This window comes from Megalobrama amblycephala, linkage group LG5 (genome assembly GCF_018812025.1).
Source record: "Megalobrama amblycephala isolate DHTTF-2021 linkage group LG5, ASM1881202v1, whole genome shotgun sequence".
Lineage (NCBI taxonomy): Eukaryota > Metazoa > Chordata > Actinopteri > Cypriniformes > Xenocyprididae > Megalobrama > Megalobrama amblycephala.
In genome coordinates, this window is record NC_063048.1 from 37,298,696 (window position 1) to 37,308,185 (window position 9,490).

The 9,490-nt window shown below is 37.6% G+C and overlaps 1 protein-coding gene across 1 annotated transcript in view; it reads left to right on the forward strand.

Moving 5' to 3' along the window:
* The first annotated feature begins 3,516 nt into the window (after positions 1-3,516).
* LOC125269271 (serine/threonine-protein kinase PAK 6) overlaps positions 3,517-9,490 on the forward strand; it is a 42,023-nt gene continuing 36,049 nt past the window's right edge. Inside the window, exon 1 of the mRNA XM_048192162.1 lies at positions 3,517-3,931. The gene's annotated coding sequence lies outside the window, so the exon portion shown is untranslated. The remainder of the gene's footprint in view (positions 3,932-9,490) is intronic.

The window sequence follows — 9,490 nt, forward strand, 5'->3', positions numbered from 1 at the left end:
TACTCCGAATGACATCAATGAAATTCATTTTTCCGGACATTCTTTCTCATAACAAAGCAACGACTTCTACACATAATTTTAACACCATTTTGCACTATGTTCAGATATGATGTTATAAAATCATGCCAGAATAAAAAATATATACATTTATTACATTTTAAGATATTTTAATCACAAATTAAATGGCTGTATTGGCCTTTGGACGGTTAAACCGAATGACCTTTTGACACTTTAAAATACATTTATATGTAGCAAAATATAATTAAAACCTTTTGGATTCAATAAAAGAGATCTAGTTGTACTACCTTACATACTTTGGATGTCATATCTTTGTTTTCTTAAATTATTATTAAGACCTTTGGACAAAAAAGTGACCCGTCACGTCATTGACCCGAAACAGGGCAAGGACACTAATGTGGAATATGATAGTGAATCTGAATGCTGCAGAAGAGTTACACACTTAAATTTAATATGCACAGATTATCTGACCTGTTTTAAACAAACCTCTAAACGTGTAATTCATTGATGCATCAGCAGGTGGCGCTAAAGGGTGATGTGGGTTGAGAAACGAGCCTCTGAAAGCTGCTGATGTTCGAGTGTCTATCAAGTGAGAACTTACAAGAGCTCTTATTTATCTCGATGTGGTTTAAAATAGTAACACATACTGATGAAGAATGGCATGCTTTAGTATGATAAAAGTATGCTGACCTGCTTTACTAACACACTCATCTGTATTATATAACTTTTGTGTTACAGTGGTAACAAAAAACGTGATTTTAATCAAAAAAAAAAAAAAACAATTTTTTTTTTTTTTTTTTTTTAAATGCATGCGGAAGAACATTGTTTTGGTTGTGCTTCGACTCTGCGTGACTGCGGATGAATATGACGCTTCACAATAGATAACACTTTACAATGAACTCTGTTAGAAAGCCAAACTTTTCTAAGGGGTCACGGATATGACGAGATATGCGCGGGCGAGTGACGCATGTGCGCAATTTCCCGCGAAAACCATCCCGTCAGGTCTAAAATATAAACATTTATAACAGGCCTACCATAGTGAATCTGTTTTGGATGATGTATTGAATCATTATTTACATTTTGTTAATTTTGAACAAATAAGTAATATTTAAACAATATTAAAATAAACTCATTGCTATAACAATTCCAGTGCAAAACATTTTAGAATATTGTTTTTTAAAACATTCTGATTGTCAAAAATCCATTAAAACTGTTGGTGGTATTTTAAGATGAAGATGATTTAACTGCAGACAGATTAAAGTTTGTAGCGTTTCGTCGCTGCTGCTCTTCTGATCCCAAAGTTGAGCAGAAACTTCTTAGTTTGATGTTAATAACAATAAACTTCAAGAAAAGTCAGAAAATATAGGTTTGAAGCCTCTGTAGATTCAATAAACAATGTGTTATCTAAAACATTTATCTATTTTACTAAACTAATATATTCAGAAAAATCCAGAAGCTTTTAAAGTGTTAGTTCACCCAAAAATGAAAATTCTGTCATTTATTACTCACCTTCATGTCGTTCCACACCCGTAAGACCTTCATTCATCTTCAGACCACAAATTAAGATATTTTTGATGAAATCCGATGGCTCAGTGAGGCCTGTATAGCCAGCAATAACATTTCCTCTCTCAAGATCCATTAATGTACTAAAAACATATTTAAATCAGTTCATGTGAGTACAGTGGTTCAATATTAATATTATAAAGTGACGAGAATATTTTTGGTGCGCCAAAAAAACAAAATAACGACTTATTTAGTGATGGCCGATTTCAAAACACTGCTTCAGGAAGATTCGGAGCACAATGACAGAATTTTCATTTTTGGGTGAATTTACCCTTTAATACATTTCCGTTTTTGTGTGTGTCCCTTTAAATGCAAATGAGCTGCTGCTCCAGAAGAGGGCGGAGCTTTAACAGCTCAACAACAACAAAGCTGGAGAATCTCACGCAGCCAAAATGAGGATTGTCAGTAACGGTGTTCAGCCTTACATTGTTCAAACCGGAGTCGACACTGATGGAGAGACTCAGGAAGAAGCTACAACTTTTAGACGTTTCTGAATGGTTAGTGGATAAATTGATGTAGTTGCTGTGGAGTTGATTCAACTCATCCACTAGCATGTGCCGTCATGTTCATCTTTTGTGTTGAACTGACCCTCGTTTGTGAAGCAGTCCGGCGTAAAATGACGGCATGACAACAACACTCTACTACAACAACTCTTCCTCTTCTCTAAAGCAGCCCAACATGGCCCCGCCCCCTTTGTTGTGTGTTCTCGGGGGCGGGATTTATGTAAATTTTGGGGTTTGTGATGTCACCAACCCGGGAAAAAGCTCATTGTAGTCCCTACCAGCCGTTTAAAAAGCGATTTCTATAAAAGAAAATATCTCCCATTGCATTAAACTTTGAGTGTCATAACTTTGCAGATGTTGTTTATGCTCAAACAGCAACATTACACACTTTTTCTTTCTAGAGGCTCCATATGAATAACTCCATGTGTTGTAAGGTTAAAGGCTTACATTTTTTTCAGTGAAATCTGGTTTCTGCGTGATGAGGATCTGAAGCCTTCAGTGCATATGGAGGATCATTCAGCTATTAATATGCTAAAGTCAAAAGACAAAAGCTCACTGGGCGTCATTGTTTAGGGATGGACTTAAATTGCCCTGATCCTAATGCTGCGTAACAAAAGCTCTGAAAGACAACAGCAGGAGAGCAAATCACACTAGAGATGATTAACTCACAGACCAGCCCAATGTGATTATTAGGGAATTTTGCAATAATTTTACATTTGATCTTATGTATTGATAGTTCTGAATTGCTTTGGCTGTCATAGATGAGCTTTTTACTAATTAAGATGCAAATGTAGGTTCAAATGTCTGTGTTTTAGATGAACGGTTGATTATTTTGGCGGGTGCAGTCAGTGGTAAAATAGGTTTCATGATTCGATGTCATGAATGCTTTATTTTTTGAATAGAAAATCATTTGGGTTATTTTTGTGTGGGTCTGAAGAAAATTGCATTAAAATTCTGATTAAAATTCAATAAAAGTTTGATTTTGAAAGCAATTCTGTTTTAAAATAGTATTGGAAAAACATTTGTCCGCCAAATTCAAAATAATAAATGCTTTAATAAATTCAACATGTTAAATAACAGTTTATTTAAACTAGAAATATTGACACTGGTGTTTTTACACTGAAATAAAACGTTTTTAAAATATTTTTCATGTTTATCCCATATGCCATTAATGTATTATGATTTATCAGTCATATTAAATGACATTGCATGAAGCAATTTCTACTGGAAACTGTTTGCCGTGGTAAATATTTGTCTATTCAGCCTTTGTCATCTGACTGCTGTTATTTCGTAGCATGACATGACCCTCATTATCTCATGAATTATTCATGAGCTGACCGGTTTATCAGCGCGCGACACTACCTGCCGTCTCAAATCACCTGCTCACGTGGAAACGCTTCACCAAGGCGACAGAGGGGGCGTGAACTGTCTCCTAGGTGATGCTGCCACACACACACACACACACACACACACACTGCAAAGACAACCCACTAGAGCGAGCGAGAGGGAGAGACAGAGAGAGAAAGAGAGAGGGAAGAGGAGGCAGGCCAGGCTGTTTTCGCATCCTCTAGATGTGGATTGTACCTTGTTTTCACCATGGCACCATCACGGCACCGGTAGCAGGGGCTGCTGGGAGATCAGATGCGCGGCTTCGAGCATCATCTCTCTGAGATGGCCGTGCACGCGTGCAGCTGGAGGCAGAAATGCATCGGGCTCTCTCAGGCGAACGGCAGCCTGCAGTGGGAGGCTGACTGAGAGCGCGCGCGCGCGTGCGTGCGTTCACACAGCCCCACAAAGCCTCTTCCCAGCTGGAGAGGCTGCTAAATTCATCACCGCACAACGGCAAGGTAAGAAAACCCTGTGTTTTGACATCTTTACGCAAGCTGTGTTCATGCACTGTGATGATGCTGAGCGCTGCTGGAGAACGCGTGATGGGAGAAAGCTAAAGCACAAAGCCTAGACGACAATGAAAAGGCTCAAGAGAAGGTGAAGCTCTGAAGGACTGCGTTGATGTGGAAATGCTTTTACCTTCCCTCACCCTCACCATCCCCACCTCATCCTCCTCTCTCTTGCGCGCGCTACATTTGCATGCAAAGATGTGCAACCACAAGGCAAACCTTTGAAAAATGGCTGGAACGTGTAAAATCTGAGCAGTTGACCATTATAATGAGGGTTTGATGTATTAAAGTTGAATAATAGGACATTTGAGGCACCTTCAAAAGCATGCCTAGATGTTCTCCAAAGGGCAATTTGAGGAAGTCCGAGTGTGTTGTTATTTTATAGCTCCATCAGAATGAAAAGCCTTTATCCAAACACCTGAAATGGACCTGGTGCTGATCTTGCACTGTGAAACTGAATAATTGTCATTTAAATCTTTTAATATGAATACTTGCACAAACATGCACTTTCACAATATAGCAAATCTTGGCGGCATGATTGTTTATATCATCGCACAGCTCTATATAATCCACAAAATGAAACTACAATATCGCCCAGTTCTTTATATAAAGTTGGATATACATGTCCAAAAACCAATATATAGCTTGCAAATCTCAACTGATTGCTTGTATCATTGCAAAATGTTGTATAATATAAAGTTGGATATGTATATAGCCTATCCAACTTCATCTGCATACATACAGTAAAAGCAATATACCAAATCTCAACTGCTTAATTGGTTGTATTGTAAAGGCCAGCTCTAATCTGCAAAATGCAACTATAAGTCATGAAGATATTAAGATATTATAAACATTAAAATCATGATTTTCTTTAAAGCTGCTTTGAAACAATGTGTATTGTGAAAACGCTAAACAAATTTCTGTCATGACAACTCTGAGTGTTTGGCATGGTAATGTATGTGACAATGTTGATACGTTTGGTCTTGGTGGAATAGATCTGCTATGCTGCTGCTGTTATTATTGCTGCTTCTACTGTTATTATTGCTGCAGCTGCTATTGCCGCTGTTGCTATTACTGCTGCTGCCATTATTGCTGCTATTATTGCTGCTGCTGCTACTGTTATTATTGCTGCAGCAGCTGTTATTGTTGCTGCTGCTATTGCTGCTGTTGCTATTACTGCTGCTGCCATTATTGCTGCTGCTATTATTGCTGCTGCTACTGTTATTATTGCTGCAGCAGCTGTTATTGCTGCTGCTATTATTGCCGCTGCTGCTGCTGTTACTGCTGCCATTATTGCTGCTGCTGCCGTTGTTGCCACTGTTGCTATTACTGCTGCTGCTGCTGCTATTATTGCTGCTGCTACTGTTATTATTGCTGCAGCAGCTGTTATTGTCGCTGCTGCTGTTACTGCTGCTGCTGCCATTATTGCTGCTGTTGCTGCTGTTCTTGCTGCTGCTGCCGCCGTTATTGCTGCTGTTATTATTGCTGCTGTTGTTATTGCCGCTGCTGCTGTTATTGCTGCTGCAGAGCAAGAACAAGACTTGCTACTGCCAATACATACATGACGCTGCTGTGTGCAAGACATGCTGCGGCTGTAGAAAATAGCGTACATAAATTACCCATAGCAGATCTATACAGGTGGAGCTGGGGAAGGTGGAGGGTTTCTGAAAGCGTGCTGCAACTGCTACAGCAAATGCTGACCGAGCGTTTAAAGGTTGAGCAGCAAGCTCATTGGCTACTGATACAGCAGGAACCAATCAGCAGTGCCCGATAGAGAATGATATGATTGCAAGCAGATTGAGTTAAGGAGCTATCAGCCTGCGCCATCTAGAGTTTCATGACAGAACTTTGTATAAATCTGACTTTTGAGTTTCAAAAATACTAGGGTGTTCTCATTTGTATTTGTAGGTTATGCATATGTAAAATGTGCATTTTCAGGCATTTAAATGTACAATAATATGCTGACAGAATCTAAAATATGAACTCATATGCATAATTCTGCAGATCTTCATGAATCATTTCAAGGATCGTCACAACTATGTTTTATATTGATAAATCTTCATATTCTTGAAATGCATACTATATTAAAAACACAATCAGTGTGTATCATGTGTGGTGTAATGCAACTCTTTTCCACCAATGTGCTTTGGAGAGAGAAAGAGCCTGAGGCTTTACAAGAATGAATTTTGCCTTGTTTGTTAAATTAGCAACATGACAAGAAATCTTACTTTCTAGGTTAGACATGTTAGAAAGGCAAACACAAATATGGCTTCTTTAATCAGCTGACTCCTCTCGCTTTGGCTGGTTAGCAGGGTTAGTTCACATCTGCTTATGGAGGTTGTAACTAAAAATTAGCATCGTTTCCAACTGACGATCATTCAAAAGTAACAATGTATTCTGACAAAATTACATTTGATGCAAGCAACATATAAATTGCAAATATGTCATCATATTCTAGTAGATGTTTCAACAATAACAGATTCTTTTTGGAGGCTGTTAAAGTGGGTTATGGTCATATTATATTTGTTTTGTTTGCTGTCTGTGACTGTGTGTCTTCCTGTGGCGATTGGTGTGAATGATGTGCTTGAACAGAACAAAAATATCAGATTTCAAATTGCATACTTCTTTCATCAGACTGCAGTGTTTAGGGTTCATATAAATATGACATTTGACTGCCAAAAATCTGTGCAAGCGAAGATCTGTGTCTTGACCTCGTTGAGGTGAGATATCAGAGTGCTTCTTGTGCCACATGTTTTGAAGTGAAGGTCCTCACGGACGGCTGCTGCTCAGAACTGGGCCGTTTGCTGCTGTCAGACTGTGTTTATTCTCCTTCCTACTCAAGCGATCATGTGAACTGATCTTATTAGACAGTGAGCTACACAAACGCCAGAAACAACCCAATGCCGTTGCAGCGTTACACTAGATATCTGTCATGGAGGAGAATATTAGAAGTATTTAAAGAGCACATATTCTGCTTTTTTACATTTTCATCTTTCTTTAGTGTTTAATGCTGCAGTTTGAGCATGAAAAAGGTTTCCAAAGTCCCTCCAGCGGGAGTTCTTCTCTATATCAGTGTCAGTGTTTCTGATCTCCCTGAAACACCTCCATTGTAGTTTTCTTCCCAATATTCCTCATTTAAATAATTAATGCGCATAATAAAAGGGGCGGGGCCTGGTTGAGTTAGTTAGTAGTGTGTTGAAACTGGCGGTTATGGTAAGGGTGGGACATTTCCCAAACACCAATCACAACACACTGCTCCAGCCGACCAATCAGAGCACAGTGTGCTTTTCAGAAGGCGGGGCTTCATAGAGACAGGAACTAAACAGACATTGATTTTTCAAAGCTTATTTGAGTATGTTTTACAAGAAAATATTATTACAGTCTTTCTACTTCAAAATTTCATGTTTTATTCAATGTTTCTCTTTATGAAATAATTTCAGCCGCTGACAACCTCATTCCTGAGCACTAGAGACATGACGATAGTGTTTGAGACGTTTAAACTCCTTCACTCTTCAGCGGTCAGACTGACAGATGAGCACTATAGTTGTGGATGAGGACAGACGACGCGACTCAAGCGTTCAGAGCTGGTCGTATCACATCTGAAGTCCTGCTTCACACTTCACTTCACTACCGTTACTGTGATGGGACTGACAAACGATCTAAAATATGAACGGGGAACAGGGGATTGGATTCTGCTTGGGACCGAATCCAAACATTCCCTGGAGAATGAGGTGGCAGAAAGAAGAGAAAATAAACAGACAGATTCTCATGAAAGGCTGAACATGGCAAACAGCCACAACAATATATCCTGGTTTGGAACAAGCAGAAGCTTCTGCACTCTTACAGGAGAAGGTTCTAATTAGGGTTCACAGAGGTTCTTATGGATTCAGTTTTAATTGTAATTAAATTTTAAAAATTAAACCACTACTTTATCACTAGAAAACATTGAAATAGATTAAACATGAAAGTATTATAATGCATTATAAAGGTATTCATAATGTATGTTATAATGCATTATATCTTTTCATGAATAATTGTAAATGCATTATAATATTTGTAGATTCCTTGTTACATCTGAATTTAATTGTTCTTTAATGGATTACACTTTCTAAAGGTGTAACAATGAATAGATCGGTATTATAATGTATTATAACTGTGGTTGCAGTTATGCATGATATAAGTGCATTATAAGGTATAATTAATGCATTAAAAATGCATTATATATAAAGGCTATCATTTTTCCTTGTATGGAACTTTTTTGGCATAAAATGTTCTTTAAAATTCAGTCAAGAACCCCATTCAAACTTTTTTTTCTATGGATCTTTATGCAGAAATATAATAACAATATTCCATTATTTGCCCAAAAACATATTCTACACAAGCATGCAAATGCAGATATAAATATTCAGCCAATGCATGAACAACACAGTCCTTTTGTGTATATTAAATGAAAAATCATCATATTTTTCTTATGCATGTTATATAGATGTTACTGTGATTGATTCATCCATGTACACAGCAAAATCTCCAGTTAAATCAACTCTGCTCAGAGTACATATGAGCGCTCTCTAAATAGTGTTAAAATAACACTGAAGCAGAGTTAAAGTTAATGAGATAATTAAGCAATTAATTAAGTGATGATGCACATTAGTGATGAACACCTGCTGTTAACAAGCAGAATCACTGAAGAAAAGAGAAACACAAGAACTACAACTGACTTCAGTCACAGCATTATTAATTGCTTAATTATCTCATTAACTTTAACTCTGCTTCAGTGTTGCTTTAACACTGTTTAGAGAGGGACCATATGTACTCTGAGCAGAGTTGATTTGTTTTGTTTTTTTAATTTTGACCTTGTAATTTTTAATCAAAATGTCATAACTGGATTTATCTGCCTCCATTGTTGAGTGCCACACTCACATCTTAACATCCAATCAACAATCAATGCATAGAACCGTTTTTTTCCTTTTCAATAATCTCGGATATACATAATAATACAGAAAAGATCTGTTGCAACTTCTGTTTCATTGTGACTTTCAAGCAAACATGAAATGAGGTTTGCATTTCAGGTGTATTAAAAATAAGAAGAACTAGTGATGATTAGAATAATGTGCACTGATGAATAATTTACTGTAAGACCAGGAATGTGAATTAAAATAGTAAATAGTCTGTTACTGTGGCTGAAATGAACCTTTTACTCAAAGTGATGCTGGAGTTTATAATAGAACAGAACAGAATGAAATACTAGCTCACTTTTTCTGTCTACTATTTGTTTTTAAATAGAATGTAAAACATGCGATGCGTTGATATGATGTGAAACAGCATGCCAATGCGTAGATGAACATTTCGGTCACATGACCTCAATATGTTGCATGCTTAATTCAGTGAGTAGCATCCAGTTATTTCATCTCTGTATCTCTAGTTCAGCAGTTTAAACCCACACATTATCCCTTCAGTTGTCTTACAGGAAAGCCGTATCTGTGTCACTGGGATTCGGGCTGTCAAACA